The sequence below is a fragment of the Excalfactoria chinensis genome, chromosome 10 (assembly GCF_039878825.1).
Source record: "Excalfactoria chinensis isolate bCotChi1 chromosome 10, bCotChi1.hap2, whole genome shotgun sequence".
In the NCBI taxonomy this organism is placed as follows: Eukaryota; Metazoa; Chordata; class Aves; order Galliformes; family Phasianidae; genus Excalfactoria; species Excalfactoria chinensis.
Genome location: NC_092834.1, coordinates 13730570 through 13747908, shown reverse-complemented (window position 1 = coordinate 13747908; position 17339 = coordinate 13730570). Strand labels below are relative to the sequence as shown.

Genomic DNA, 17339 nt, shown 5'->3' with positions numbered 1-17339 from the left:
CAAGTATCACAAATAGGAACTCACACTCAAAGTGAACAGGGATATTCATATTGAACAGTAATAGAAGAGTTGGCTCACTTGTTAGATATTTCCCACCTTTATGTCACATCTGAACTTCCTGCTCTCTTGCTTAAGGGGGGGAATTCAGGTAGCAGAACTTAATGGACATGAGATTTCTCATCATTATGTATATCACTAACTTTGGAACTAAGTAAGCTTAAAGGGAAGAACTACAAGAAACCCATAGTGCAGTCTCTCTAGGTTGTTCATTAAGCACACAGTAAGGTCCAATGCCCACTTTCCATTTCCCACTGATTGCAAGTATAACGTACTAACTTTCACACTTGACATTTTTGAATGTTCTGCCTTCTGCTTGTTTCATAGTCGTAGGCAGATCACCGTCAGCTTATTGTGAGCACCCAGCTCTGCAGATCACAGTACCCCTGCAACTGTGTTATGCTTACAGGTCACTTAACAGACTGCAGTTCAGTGTACACTAATTTCTTCACTGAACGCCATGAGAATCACAGAAATAAATGAGGTCTCAGAAAAGGAACAGGATTAAACAGTCACATTATGGCAATGTTTGCATACTTGCATTTCTGCTTAAAAGAGCAGATGCACTAAATGTGCCATAAAAAAACATTCGGAAAGGGGGGAGATGGGCTGGGGGAGTTAAAACTGGAAGAATCAAAGCCTTGAAAACAGGTTGAGAGGCAGCAGGAAATACACAGCAAGCATTAAGAACTCTCCTGCTGCCACATTCTCTGCCTTTCCACAGGCAGTGCCCAGTGCTTTGCTCCATATCCTCCCTCTCACAAGTAAACAACCCACTAACTAAAGCACAAAATGACAGCAGAAACATCTCTGAAGCCAATCAGAAAGAAGCACATTGTTAAAAAACACAGCCATCATTGCAGCAACACAGCCATTACAACAAAAACGTTCCCAACTTTTCATCCAGTTGTATGTAATTACAGAGAACTACAGCAGAAACATTTACTCCCACAATGAACACCTATGAAAACTTAATCCACACTTCGGTAACATCAGAATTTGCAACTGCATTTAACGAGCGAGCTCTTCTCATGACCCCAAGAAAGCTGAGGGTCTTTGTCCCCCCTCTGCATTTTGTGCTCCAATTTCAGCTCTTTGGATGTGTTACATTACAGCTCGTTTCTCTTTCAGGGTTCACTTCTCCTAAAAGCATCGGTGCAACTTAATTGGCAAACACCTCCTTCCATCAGCTCTTTGGTTCTCTCGCTCAGCACGGTGGATTCCTCTGCACTAGAAATCAACACCACTGGAGACCTACATTAGATTCTTTCTTTCCAGTTAAGTATTTTAAAAGCACATCTGATCAATTTTAGCACAGTAACAACTTCCACATACAGTGCCATCTTTGAAACTAAACAGAATGTTCCACTTGCTAAACGGTTAATGAATACTGATTTCCTTCCCCATTTGTGATGCTCTCATTCTGTCTTAGTTTTGGCAAGTGTTTCTCAGGCTAAACATCTCAACAAACGAAGAATTATCTCTGCATGCAAACTTCCAGAATAAGTTCTTAAATAACTCCTATTAGGAAAAAGGTGAAGCAGGAGTACAAGAACAGATTGCACAAGTTGCAATAGACATTTTAACCAAAACAGGCAGCCCTTCCTGCATCAGGTTAGTCCAGTCAGCAGAGAAATGAACCCAGGAGCCCACTAACCACGCCTGTCCCAGGCACGTCTTACAGGTGCTCCCCTCAGCTTGCAGTTGGAGCACCTGCCTACAGGTCAGCTTGAGCAACTGGGTTAACAGGCAGCAGAGCTCCAGGGCTGCCAGCTGCTGCTGCTTGTTTTTGGAGCAGAGCACCCGAAGGCACAGCTCAAACACACTGCCTGCTCCTGGATAAGGCAAAGGCTGATAATACTCAGTTATCCAGCTAAGCACTTGCTCCTGCTGGAGCTGGGAAAACTGGTAACACCAAAGAGGGAAAGATATATGACTAGCTGGTAAATTTACCATGAATAAGAAGAATTACACTGGTCTACACAATGTGTTTCTGTGAACTATGGCTCCATACCTCACAGCAAAACAAAGCAAACCCCCCAGAACTCATTTACTACCACACAACTTAATCCACCTTTCTTTCTCACAGCAGTCAGGGTGCTCCTTGGTCACACTTACTGACTGAGCTACCATTTCTAACTTTTCTTTCCACTGTAGTTCAGTCTTTCCACTTCCATTCTGCTCCGTTTTTCATTAAAGCAATCTCCTTCCTCATCTACTGCCTCTCCAGATTTTGCTACTACATTCGTTTCAAATTCACAGGAGTTGGAAACATCAAATATCCATTAGTCAGACAGCAAACCAAGCAATACGTTATTTTCATTCTTTCTGCATGCCCAAACAGTCCAATCCAGAGCAGTTAAAACAGTTCAAAGGCAGCTTGAGGTGAGTTGCTGGCTTTAACACAAACTGCTGAAGTGAGTTTGCTTCTCGTCTGCGAGGAACTGCCTTCACTCATAGAAGACCGAGAAGCCTGATGAAGACTCACAGAGGTTCTCACCCCACCAGGCACTGACACTGAGGCAGAAGAACTAGCTCTTGTTGCTCTGCATCAGCTGAGGTGTCTGTTGAGATGCCGCTCTTAGACACAACCCACACTGTGGGTACACTAATGCTGTATTCTGCATGGAACATTTGAGTTTCACACATCTTGTGAGGAAACGGGTAAATTCCAAGTCTGCAGAGAAAGCATCTATTAATTAAGAGGTGTGGGCAGACAGCCTTAAGTTAGCCACGATGGCACTAGTCCTGCTGCAGCTGATGCCAACGTGGTATTCCAGACAATATTACCAATATTGATTTGGGGAAAACAAGGTTTCACAGCAGGAAAACAAACACCACTAGAAATCAGGAATAGGACAATGAGATGCTACAGTCTAGGGTTGGAGTAACTAAAAAACTGTTAAGAATCTCCATAATGCCACAGGCTAAATAACTCTGTATCTATATTTGCTGTGGCTCTCTAAGAGAAACTGGAAGGGAAAGATAGTTATCATGACTTCAGCAATAAAAGAATAGTTTACTTTATGCTTTACTAAATCAAAGTTTCCTTAAGCTCATTTGAATCACCTTTATGTAAACAGTAGCACCACCACTTCTGTAGATGGCCCATGAATCTCTTTTCTGTTTGTTTTCAAGAATACAGACACAAGATCGCAATTCATCAATACGCAAACAACTCAAGTTCTTGCTCTTTGGTATTGCTCTGAGATATAAACTCACCTAACCAAACTTCTTTCCATGAAGCCCCCATTGTGGGCTAAGGGTCCTTCACAAGGTACAAGTTCTTCTTTGTTCCCCTATCCACCACATTTCTTTGCTATTTTTCTTATGCTGGTGTTTTCTACCCCCACCATCCCCCACTTCCTTCATCCCTCTGTGCTTTATTTTTTTTAATATGCCTTTGTCGTGCTGCTCTTTTCTTTGTGCATTTCTGGGTACATGAATACACACACAATACAATTTTCCCCAAGGAGTGATTCTGCGCTTATGCATCAAGATTTTTCCTCCAAGCACCATCAAGGAACAAAAGCCTTGCTGACTGCCAGCGCTGCCATGCTTCTGGAACAGCACTGCTCCCTTTGCCTCTCCTGCAGCTGGGAAAGCTGTGATCAGCAGCAGCACCAGATCTACCCACAGGCTGCAGAAGACAGTTCAAGCTGCCATTTGGGAAGGATGGAATTCACAGCTACAGAAGCTAGTAGCTCACGCCTAAAAATAATGCAAGGTTTCTGTAGTGAAGTTTCTTCCACTCTAACACTCAATTCTTCAGACTTCTGCACCTACAAGACAGCTAGACTGTAGTCAAACCTCCCATGTGCTTCTGCAATTAGAGAGAGAAGAAACTTTGCAAGTTCAATGGAGCTTACAGGAAGAACCATCATTCTTACTTCATCTGAACTGCTTTTGCAAGTGAATTTAACTGTGTCAAGAAGGATGGGGTAAGTTCAGTGATAATTTGCTCATTTATGAACAAGTTTTGACATACTACATGCAGAGCATCATCACTCCAACCAATCACTTTGTTGCTTATCTACCTTTACTTCCAATAAAATATTGACTTGTAAAAGCACTTCTACTTGTCCTAGAAGAAAAGGTCACAGTAACTTTGAGAAACCATTTCCTGATCTGAGATACTGGGAGGGGGAGAAAAGAAAAGAATGAACTGCTGATGGACTGTATCAAATGATGGGGGAAAAAACACTATTTCCATTTAGCTTCAACAATTAATTCTCAAAATTATTCTTTGGAGAAGTCAACTTCTGAAATTCAACAGAATTCTATTGCTGAATTCTAGAGGTTAAATGCAGAATTGATCCATTTTGATTGACTGCGCTTCAGGAAGCAAGAAATAAAGTCTGTACTATAACAATTAGCATTTGGAGCTGTTGTAAGAACTTCTGCAGGTTTGTTTGAGTATTACTGGATTATATTCATCACCCAGTTAAAAAAGTTATCCATACCCTAAAGCCAATAGCCCAAACAATGGCTTCCTGAGGAAGTCCACAGAAGGAAACAGAATCTTCCTCAGCCAGTCTAGAGCAGAAAATGAAGAGGTCATTTCCCCCTCCAAACACACCACCTCTCAGCACACACTTGGAGCAGTGCACTGCTTCCAACACCGACCAGGACTTCCTGCAGACACTCACCTTTGTCCTTACTACTTACACTACAACCACCATACACTCCAACAGCTTTTGGACAATTTGTTCCAATTGTCTTACGTAGATTCCACAAAGGCCTCTGTTAATTAAAAATCCTTTTTTACTGCAACTAGTGCAAGGAGGATAGAATTCTACAATCAGATTGATTATATCAATTAAAAATCAGAGCTTTTTCTTACATATCTTTATGATACGCACCACCTCACATCTACTCTCCAGGCCACCCTTGAGCCATTGAGCTCTAAATGGTACCTAAGCTATTTCAAGCACTGGGAGACAAGGTCTAGAGCTCTTGTACTCAGAGAGGAGGGTGCTCAAAGGCAGGACAGGCACAGCAAGCTGCGTACTGCTGGAGCTTGCTGTTTGCATCCAAAAGCAAGCTATCTCCACGCTACATCCTTGCTTCTTTACTTGCTCATCATTCATTGGAAGGAAGAAAGGCGTTTTCTCCAAATGGATTTTTGAGAAGGACTCTAATTCACTCCAGAGAGATGAGAAGGCACAGCTCAGGGATGTTCCAAACACCACTCTAGTTGCTACTCATGTCTTTTATACAGCAGTGCTAACTGGAAAACACCTACTAAGGCCTTGCCTTGCAGCATGTGCAAGCACAAAGTTCTCACTCACCACTGAAGCTGACAAGTCAGTCCTGAGCCTCATGTTCTGCCTGAGTCTATAGCCATGGAAGTGATAATAACCAACTAAAAACACATACAGGATTCTCAAAGCAGCTCATTTTAATGAGGTCTCCATAACAGCAGTACATGCCTACTGCCCAGCCAACAGCAAAAAGCCATCTTTTCCATCACAAAGTACACCTGTGACAAGAAAACTAGAACCAAGCCTATTTTTAGATAAGTTTTTTGTTGTTTTTTAATCTTTCTGTTCAGCTCAACAGATGCATCAATAACCACACAGCTCTGCACATTATATCACCTTTACATGTTTTCCACTGCTTCCCGCTCTAAGGTTTTTAAGATGACTTGCTATATATTTTTTTATTATTATTTTTTTCCTACAGGTACATAATGCATTTCCCTAATAACTCATCATTTCTGCTAGTTTTCCAGATGACTGTGCAAGTCATTTTTGCCCTGTGTGTCAGCAAAATTCTCCAGACTAAAAATGTAGCTTGATATTTAATTCATCCCATGTAATAACCAAGTTCTTTTCTTGTAAGCATGACTCCCTTCCTCAGAATGGCCGCTCAAGTCCAAACCTCACCCAGCTCTCTGCTCAGCCACGGCTCTCCTCGGCTATTGTTGCTCATGGAGGCAGCACTTAAATCAGCAGTCTCTACTTCCAGAAGTTCTCAGACACCCTAGAAACCCTCAAATGACAAAAATACACAGAAACTATGGGGGAAAAAAAACACATTTTGGTGGAAAAAGAATTAAAAAACAAAAGAAAAAAAAAATCAAAACTGGATTATAGATCCAGTTATAGCTCAGTATTTATATTAGTTTTTATGTCATAGACTTACTGAATGCTATTATTCCAGAACAGATGAACATTGGCACTCAGGAAACCTGTAGTAAGGCAAAACAAACCAGAACATAAAGACCCAGTAAAGATACACTTCAGTGATCTCAGGTCAGTTTACTTCAGGTGCTGAAGAGCAGCACTCAAACCACCCTGTTAACAGTATCTGCCATCAGCTAAGCAAAGCTTACTAGTTCCATGGTCTCTAAGGCGTGGGAAAAATGCTTTCAAATTTGGGATCCTCATTTGTTTTGCTTCTTTCCATTTTGCTTTCCAGCTGGCAATGAAATCATGTACAATCACAAACTCCCAAGTGCTGGCAAGCAGTATTTCAAAGATCACGACTTCCAGGCTAGTACACGAGCAAAATGGAACCAAAATCACAACAGAAGAGAAATATAAAATACAGCTTATTGCCTTGGCTTTGTGTTCAGCAGTGATGGTGCCACTGCCACAGATAGGCTTTTTTTTGTCTTTAAGTAACTTCTCCATTATACTGACTGAAGTCAGCATTAATAGGACAAAGATCCAAAAAACCTAGGATATAGTTTCCATATATTGCTGAAAGAATTCATGTTTCTCTTTAGAGAGCAGCTTTAGTTCAGATGTGAATTTCTCCAATTCAAAGACTAGATCCTCAAGAAACACCATCTAACATTTTAACTCTTTGCATCTTCAGGTGTAGCCTGAATAGCACCTTCTTAGCACAAGTAACTGCTTAAGCAGCACACCTTGTCCTGCAGCTCGTTTCCATTCTCAGAAATAACCCTACCCTCTGCTCCCTTGTTATGTTTCTGCGTGCTACGTGGCCACAAGTAGCTGATTCTACCTGAGTTGGCTCCTTATCAGTCTGTCTCATCATTACGCAACTATGCAAAAAAGCATCATGCTATTTCAGTTTTATTTGGGAAACTTAAGTCAGCTTCATGTACCTGAATATTGCTTTTAATTGAAAATAAAAAGTGCATATACAAGTGTGAGATATGGCCACCAGAAGTTCCAGACACACAGCTGGAGATCAGAGCAGCAGTCAATGCTCAAAAATCTCACTGTAAGCAAGAAGGTTGCGACCTTGCTTCTCCTCCAGAAGATCATTACCCATTTACCACACACTGCACCAGGTAAACATCCATTTCAGCTGTTACACTCTGAAGAGCTGTTAAATGAGAGCCTCTGGAGAGACAACAGTATCCCCCAAAGACACAGCCAGTTGTTTTTCCAACATACTGCTCAAAGCTTTCTGGCATCACTCAGACCAAACATACATTTAAGAGGTTTGCATGATACTTCAACTCACAGATGCTGTGCTATCTTCAATACTTGGAGGACAACACACATGAAATAACACATAGGTTAATTTTTCCTTTAACACATACTGAGTTTCTTCCTCTGAACATCATCTATCACTATTCACAAAGCTTTGGGTTAAGTGCCCTTCCCTACCTGAGACACCCAGGCATACAGATGGTTTCTCAGTACTCCAATTTCGGGGAACAGTCAGTTAATAAGATTCAATTTCAGCAGCCACACTGCTACTAAAGCATCTGCAGCACAGACTGTAATTCTAAGCTTATATTAACTTTGCACATTCAAAGGAGGTAAATGAAGAGCCAAGGACACAGAAACACAGGACTTGAAAAAAGAGGAGACAGCAAATAGTGTTGAATATTAGGCTAAGTTAAAGGTTGTTAGTGACTTTGTAATAAAGAGACAGTAGTAACAGTTTGGTTTAAAAGGTATTAAACAGGGAGAAAAACAGCTTTTTGTTTTCATCCTTTAAATTAAGGATGAGGAGAAAAAAAAGTATGAGAAGTCAATGAGAAGAAAGGGATGAAAATGAGAGCAGCACAGCAATGCCCTGCCCAGAGACCTGGATGGGCACACAGGTTCACATTGGCACAGCTTGCTCAGCTGTCAGCAAGGACAACGTAACTGCACTTTCTTATCAGCAAGCATGGAAAGTGCAGAACAACATTTTTCCTTATAAAACAGGAGCATTCCCATCCTACTATAAAAGCTCACTTTTGCATTACTTCTTTGCAACACAAGTACTCTCTTCACAGTTTTCCAAAACATGCTCCCTGCAAAAGGGGAAGAGTTACCTGGCTGAAGCAGACACAATCTAGTGCTCTTCAACCATTCCTTTCACCACTTCCACACACACATCAATCTGCTAGCTATAAAAAGAAGGTTTTCAGAAAACACACCAACTATTAACTGAAGAAATAAATAAATTAAAATACACAAGCTGCAGTTATCTTTACATCTGATTACAAAACTAAAACACAGCAGTGGTTTCACTCAAAATCAGCTAGTGCTGCAAGTTAAGAGACACATACTGTAAAAACGTCAAAGCAGTATTGATGCACGCTACCAGTATTCAAACTCAGAGTCCTTCCCTTGTTTGCAGCAAGCCATCGTGCTGTGCTTGGTAGCCTGTAGACCTACAGATGAACTCTGGCCCTCCAAGCAGCTTATTGCTGCAGCTTAAGTGCTTATCTTTTACCAGTCCTTTTTGTTTAGTGTCTGCAAAACAAATCGATTAAAGTTATTAGCTACTCATCAGGAGGAAACAATGGAAGTGACTGTACAACTTCAGCTACAACATACCTGGGGGAAGGGGCAGATGGGTCCCATGTGATCACAGTGAGTGGGCACCCAGCACCACTGCATAGCAAGGCACAGCAGCCACTGAGTTTAAGCGACCTGTCCTATCAGAACCAACTGAATTGGAAAAGCAGCTCCTGGGGGCTCCTGCTTGCCAACACAAAGAGCCAGGAGCTGCAGCAGCAACCTCAGCTCAGCACTGCTTGCATTTTCAGGGCAGGCTCTCCTCTGTTTGCAAAGTTAACTGAACCGAATCAAGGAGCCAAGGGGCTGGCAGCTTTCCTGAGTGCAGAAGGAGCAGGCAGGGAAACTAACAGAAGAGAAATGGAAGCCTGTTCTGGCGGGTTATTTGTTGACCACAAACACAGAAGCAGATATAGCACAGCACATATGTAGCAATGTGCACCCGCAGTCATTGCCATGCACCAGCTGCTTTACATGGGGCATGACATGCTTTGTAAGTAGTGAGAAAAGGACAATTTCTTCCCATTCAGTCCTACCATGTTCATTGCATGTTTGTTTTCCAACTTAAACATAAATATACACAGAGATTTGAAAAATACGGGTGTTTCCCTTCAGAAAGATAAACAAAATTCAATGTTATCAAAGTTTCACAAACACGTTTTTATGGAAAATATACACACATTTTTCCACCTTCCAGTTTATTATGGCCCCATAAAAAAAGATAATCATCTGCTTCCATCTGTTCAGACATCACGGCCCCTAACAAGCACAAGAGAAAAATACCAGCATTGTATTTTGTATATTGTATACAATATTGTATATTGTAAAATGCAAGGAAGAACCAGGAAAACACTTCCAAGTGTTTTTCTCCCTCCCCTTGCAGTGACATGTAACAGCAGCAGGAACACCCGTGTCACCACAACCAAGCCAGAAACACCTTTCTAAGGTAATGAGAAGCTGTGGTAGGAATAAACAGCAGCAAAACCAATTCCACTGGGGAGCCAGGACTGAGCAAGAGGCAATGAACGCAGGCCTGAGCTACCGCCCAGTGCAAACAGCTGCCTGATTATAATCCTCCCCTGATTTTCTGCTGGCAGCAATCCCAGCCTTGCCTTTCCCTCTACCACTGGTTTACAACACTTTCCAATTTGCAGATCTAAAAAAAAAAATAATAAAAAAAAAAATCGGATGCAAACTGCCACATATTAAAACTTCAGATGAAAAATAAAACAGAAAGCATTTTCAACAGTGGCACATTCTTGGACTTTTGGGTTTGGATTTCCTCCTTGCGGACTGCATCCATACTCCCACCCTAACAATTCAGGGGCCGCCAGGAAGGCCAGGCTCAACAATACCCCAGTCATTTCCTAACTCAACCCGGGTAGGAGAGACATTGGCTAAAGTTTCTAGAAGAAAATCACAGCAATTTGTGGACAAGAGGCTTTATACAGGCTTCAAATTAAACTCTGAATATATTCGGATATACATATCCATAGTGTCTTTTCCCATCCCACCCCACAGACTCACAGCTACTGTTTTCTTTCCTATTTGCACATCAAAGCAAGGGAAGGGAGCAGGGAATTAACTGGGCAGCATTCTTTGCTGACCAGGTCAGAACTGCCTTGCAGCACTCTGACTTACACATGCAAGGCAAACAGCACACTTGAAACCAGACAGAAACCCACCTTCTTCACAAGCACCATTTGGTAGCCTGTCAGTTATTTTGACTGCTGCAGTTCAACTAAAACACCAGATTTTATGTGACACATCATACAAGTTCAGAAAGCTTCGCAAGTAATGAAACAGCAGAACTTTTGCTATGAGACAGAGCTTGGAGGTCTTTGTGCTGCAGCTTAAGCTTCATCTTCCTTCTCCCAAATTGAGCATTTAAGGTGATAACAAATAGCAAAACTAACTAAAAACAACAACAAAAAAAAAATCACAATCCATCTTTTAACTTCCTTTAAAATCCCACGTGCTTTAAGTCTGACATACTTCAAACTACCAGAAACCAAAAGTTAACCTCAAAACTAAAATATCTTTATGACCACTCTTAAGAGTTGATATAAATACAGAAGCGAAACAAACTGCTGCCTCCTCGCCACCGCAGCTTTAAACACACAGCACTGTAACTTCTTCTCTTCCCACAATTTCTGCGTCTGCACAGTAAATCAGAACTGCATCACGTCCCTTCATCATCACTCTGGAATGCACACTCCCAATTAGGCAATAAATTATGTGGGCTGAAGTGATTAGGGCTACTTTATAATATGTGCTGTGATTCTTTCTACCGTAAGTGCATCTGTACCTATCAGAAACCATATTTAAAAATGAAAGGCTTTGGATTTGAGAGGTATCAAACGAGGATAAAATTCCCCCTTTCAGAAAGTTCAGTTTCCATTTCAACACCACCGGAATCAAAATTAGAACAGCATGACATTCTGCTTTGCAAACCAAAAAATGATCAGGTTTACAGAGCCTTCTCCTCACCCCTCCATATGCAGCACTCCTTGCCCTCTGTGGCACAGAAAGCAGCTCCACTCAACTTCCATATTGTGAACGTAGCGTATCTAAACCCCCATCCTCAGGTCAGCCCTGCGACTCTTGAGGTGCGTATCACATCACTATTACAGGGCTAAACATCTTGCAGAACAACTTGCCATCCTCCTGCCCTCAGGTCTTCCTCACCAACAGCAGCCCATATCTTTGGGATCTGGAAGTCAAGCATCCAGAAGGTCATTTCTGTGACAACACATCTTTTCCGAGCCTTCATAAATCAGCAACAGAGTTTTAAGACTGCTGCATGATTTTTGTTGTTATTAAAAGAACTTTGCTACAAGGCAAAACAGAAGTACACTCCAAGCTCTTCTCCTGTTATACTTCTGCTTTACATCTTGCAACTACACAGCAAGCAAACTGAAGACACATTTTAGCCATCTAGATGTGATTTCTAAAGAACTCTGCATCAGAAATAGTGAATGCATTACATCTCCAGGAGCACATATCAGCTTGCATAAACATACCACAGTGCTGTCATTTTTTCTTAAATGCAAGCTCCTTAAATATTACAGGAAAATGTGCAAGATAAAGCAGTAAGCTTAGTTCTCCTTGCTGCACAGGACTTTTCAACCCTTAACTGACATTTGTTTCATGACACAGGTAAGGGTTTGGGTTGCTCCTTTTTTTTCCCCCCTCCCTCCCCTCATACCAAAGTATTAGTCTACTTCAGCACAGGTAAAAATGTGAGAAGATAAGTATATTTAGCTAAGCCATGACCAGTCCATGAAAAGGAGCATCCAACATCACAAACAGCAATACTCATAGATGCTTTGGCTACCTCAGACTCATCTTCAAAACTGCAAAGAGGAAGAAGAATTTGTATTCCCTACAGGCGCTCAACAAAAAACACCCCAAATTACTGAAGATCACAGAAATGAAAATAAAGCTCTGTAAGCACAGGCATTAGTTTTACATCCATCACAAACTTCCAAAAAGGGAAATCTAGACATATCAGCACTCTAACACACAAAGCCTTCTGTTGGCAGGTCAAACAGCAAATAAAAGCATTTACAGCAGAGTTCTCGTTACAGCTTAACACTACAGTGGTCTCACTGCACCATCTTTAAGAGAGGAATGGTGTCAAGTCTTACCTGTGAGAACTATTGATATAGCTTACAAAAGAAGGCTGATCTGTACCTGCTTGAAAGGGTAGCTCCATTCTCATCCCATGAAGTTATCTACCTAGATATCTAATACAGAAAGATCACTGAAATGATCTCCTCGGGTAGGCAGCTCAACACCTTTTATAAGCACACAGATAAAAAAAAATATTTACATTTACATACTTGTATTTAAATCTGCGATATTGTACAACTCAGACTCATCAAGCGAGAAATCCCCCCAGAAAATCTCTAGAGACATACCCGTATAAGTAATAGTGATGCAACTAATAGTAGATATCACAGCTTCAACCTTACTTTTAAACAGTAATCAAACACGCAATAAATAACAGAGGCAGATAACCTTTGTGTTTAAGAGGCACATCAGCTTCCCACATGTCTTTCTCCTGAGGCAATCATCATTTCATAAAGATTACCCCCCAGTTGCCAGACACACAACAGTGAAGATGATGACAAGCATGTAGAGTATTTCAGAACAGGAACTTTACAGACTGAAAATAAAAAGTCTACACATACCTACTCAGATGTGCTACCCGCCGAAACCACCTCTTGGCAAGCATTTCCCATCTGTGCTTAACGGGCAGATGCTTATTTAGTTTACTCAGCACATTTTTTGAAGTGAAAAGGCATGAGTGACATTCTAGCTGCTTATCCAACCAACTGGAGAAGAAACTGGATGAGCTCTCAGTTAACAGCTGAAACGCCTGCATACTTTTGGCCAAATGCCTGTATAATTTTGGCCAATTACCTGTTTACCCTAGGTTACAGCCACAGCTCATTCAACCATTGCTCCCAAAGCTCTCAAGTTACACAACTGCAAGAAATAGACTGGGGAAGGGAGCAACTGAATCACCTAGGAACCTGCAAAATCAGCTAAATTTAAGGGAAAAAAACGACCACCAAACATCATTCTTGGATGAGCAAGAAACCCTAAGAGCTAGCTTCAGAACACCAGACTAGTCTGTTTGATGAGGCAGTTTAAGGGAAAAATCATAGCAGAGGCCACAGCTTGGAAAAAAAAAAGTGAGGGCTTTTGAAACTATTTGAGAAGTTGATGATTCTGCAAAAAATTCCATGTGTTGTGTTGGCTTTTTTTCCATAAGAGAAGTTCTAAGGAAGAAAATGGTCCATGTACACAAACCGTGTGATAACACTTTCCCATATTAGGATAAAAGAACTTAAAAGATTAAACTGGGGGGGGTGGGCGGAAAAGAGCTTCAGTAACATGATTAACAAACATGGGTATCAAATGACTGTCCAATTTAGGTACAACCTCTCTTCAAAAGAAAGGTTTAAAATCTTAAAAATTCAATCATCCAAGTGAGGATATAATCAGCTGGCCTCACTTCAGTGGGAGGACCACTGAAGGAATAAGGTCCTTCTGTGTCCCTCATCCAAGTTTCCTTTTTCATTTTGTATTTATTTTTACACAACTGGCCAGGAAAATGCCACCTCCTGTTTATAACACTGAGGGTTTTAATCTAAAATTCTTAAACCACTGATAGTACAGCACAATTAGCTTCTCTTGTCTGCACAGACAAACATTGGTAGGAGAGTGCACTGACTTTGTTATACAGGCAGGCCATCTGCCCTGTTATCTCCCATAGCTCAAGAGCAGATAAATCAGAACATAACCAGAAGGATAATTTTATGAAGCTCTGTTGTGTAATGTCCTTTTTTAGTGTCCTGGAAGCTGTGATCAGAGTCTTCATGAAAGTCTGACTATGTGACTGAATATTAGTAAACAAACAGCTGATTTGAGAAGTGCTGTTGTTTCTAGCTACTCCCTACAAATAATACAGGGTTAGTCACTAGGCCAACACCTGTAGCACTTGCACAAGACATCAGAGCTATACTGAGGTTAGAATAACACAACTGGAACCAAACTATTAGGAAGAGGAACTGATCTACAGGAAAAATGCCTCATCAAAAAATCTTCAGATACAAAATGAACACACTAGTGGTTGTACAAAACTGGAGTTAACTGCCCCAACAGTTGACCAGTGCAACAAAAAGTCCCACATTTCTCAGGACTTGCCATTCAGCTCCCTAAAACCCAGGAAAAAAAACGAAGGAATCAGCCTTCTGCTGAGTTAATAAGATGAAGTGGCTCACCACGTAGCCAGACAAGTATGATTCAGAGCACCAGGCAGTAGACTGCCTAGATACAGAGAAGGAAGCATTCCACTACAATGAAGTTACATCAGCCAACCTTTTTGTAGAACCGCATCACTTAAAGGGACTACTTTAAAAGGACTACCTCTTTGCTTCCATACCCAAATAGAAATGAGATATATATATATATATATATTCATATATTCATACTGCCTCTTACTCCCTACCTATTTCTAAAGCATTTAGAAAACAGAAGCTGCATTGAGGCCCCACCCTTAATTTCTTAACACAGTGAAGAACCACAGCAATTATGCTGCAGCCTTCCTGCTAACACACTGTAAACTACTATAAGTGGGACAAACAAGAGCAAAGCAACATCGATTACCTGCCTTCTGAATAAGCCTTACTGCTGCCAACAGTCCACAAGCTAGAGGTGAGAAATTGCCACCTTGCAGCCAAGACCCAGCTTGTGCACAAGTCAAGGACAAGAGATCATCACCTCCTCTCACCTGAGCTAATTCACTTCTACACCAATGTATATTACATGCTGCCATTCTGCAACACATTTAAGTTCAACTTGTGGTATGCAGGCTTAACAAGCTTCAAATCCAGGGCTTATGCCACACATCCTTCAGTAGACAAAAAACACCCCTACAAAAACATCCCCAGAGAAATGGATGTTCCATCCTACCTTGCTGATGTGCTAATGAGTATCAGAGGCAGCAAAAGGCCCACAGGAAGGCCAGAAGTCTAAGCCAATATTAGGATACAAGTCCAAAAGCTCTGCATGCAGGCTAAAGCCCCAGTGAGGTTTTAGCTCAGACTAGACTTGGCTCTATTGTCTTTACAATCATCACTCTGAAGGAGTGCATATACTTGCATGTACGTTATTGTATATCCTTTTTTGGCACCTGTACTGTTCCTCTAACCCCCTCAGTCAGCTACATCTTAATAATCTGAGAAAGGAAATAAATAGGAAAGAAGAGAATTAGAAGAAAAAAAAAACAAAAACAACCACTTTTTAAATGATTGCAGTGATGCGAAGAACACTCAGAAGTCAGCCATGGGTGGAGGGGTGAGAAAGATCAGGTTGTCACATCTCTTTCTGCTGCAGCAAGCTTTCGCCATCTTTGCCAATGCTTCCTTTCAGAAGAAAACAAAAATCGCTCCTCTCAAAAGGAAAACAAACAAAACACTCCATGGGATAAGATCTACTTCACTTACAGCATTAGAAGATAATGAGATAGTTACAGTGCAAAAAAAAAAGGTGAAAACATATCAGGATCACACTGGAACACAAGAAACATCTGGGTAAAATCCACGCTAGAAAAAAAAAAGTACATCTAAGCTAATCACACTATATGACAGGCATTACATCTCCCAGGGCAGAGGCCTACCAATTGTCACTACAATGTCAGACAACCACGTTGCCTCTAATGGCAACAGTGCATTGAACATGCATTGAAGCATCAGGGAATTAAATAAGAAAACAAACACAATTTATAAGTGAATTCCAGAATGACATCCTGGCTGCAACACACTGAATTACTTTGCAAAAAAAAACTGATCTGTTTTCTGCTCTTCCAGACCAGCAATTACTTATTTTTAAATGACACTTTTGTAATTATCAGAGCAAAGACAGCCTGCTTTTTAAATGCTTTGACTAATCACCTGGTTATTAATAAATTAACAAACAGCACCACTTATTTCCAATCTTTCTAAAGCCATTCGTAATAGAATCTTGTCTCACTTTCCAGATCGTGATTAATAGAATTTCTTCCTATTCATCCTAAAAATTACACTCTCACAACTTTACTACAATGCAATAAAAAAAAAGGCAGAAATTAATAGCACCGCACAGCTTTGGGTTGGTGAACACAGGAATGGGGAGAAGTTCTCCTTTCAGGTACAGCCCTAGAAAGATGGTGGAAATACAGCAGATGGGAAGACCTGTGGTCAATGCCAGCCTTTCAAGCAGACAATGACAGCAGGCTGCACAGAAGGCTCAACTCTAAAAATGACATAAAGCTTCACCATATCAAGAAAATCTTTGAACATCTTGAATTTCTCAGCAGAAAATCATTATTATTGTTTAATCCAAACCCACTGAACTCAAACCAAAACAGACAGAATCGAGGTGCAAGCAACCAAGATATTATATTCAACATAAACACAATCAGTAGAGTCAAAGGTTAAGTTGTGAGTTGGTAAACTTTGCTCTTTGTTAGTAATGCACTACTACGCTTCTTATTGTATAGGCTCGTTTGGATTAGACTTTCAGTTCAGGTGAGCGTGCAGCACCCTGAATTGCAGCAGCTGGATTCTCTAAGTGAATTCAGAAAGCAGTTGATCCTTGTAACATTCCAGTCAGGCTACTGGAATTAGAGTTTCTTATTTTCAAATTATCGTTCCTCTTTCAGTGCCTGACTTGCACTATCTAATAACTATTAACATAACTAAATAAAAGAGATTAAACAAAGAAATCAAGTCAGTTTAGTGCCCAAGCCCTACTTCTCATACTGAAGGAGGTACTGGCAGTACAGTTAACTGTACTCAGCGCTCGTTCAGCATCATGCACAAAAGATAACGTTTACTTATCAGCTTCCTCCTGTTCTTCCCAGCAATTCAAGACAAGACACTAGATCTCTAACTTCTCATGATGCATGTTCCATTTCAGCAAACCGCTACTCACCGTATTGGTCATCACGAATAAAAGACCATTGTTTTCTAATCCTCTCCCTCCCCCTTCACGCCCAGTCACACACTCCCC

General features: G+C 41.0%; 1 protein-coding gene across 13 annotated transcripts in view; it reads right to left on the bottom strand.

Annotated features, from left to right (window-relative positions):
• Nucleotides 1-17339, bottom strand: part of TJP1 (tight junction protein 1) — a 153975-nt gene that overhangs the window by 42755 nt on the left and 93881 nt on the right. The window lies entirely within an intron of this gene.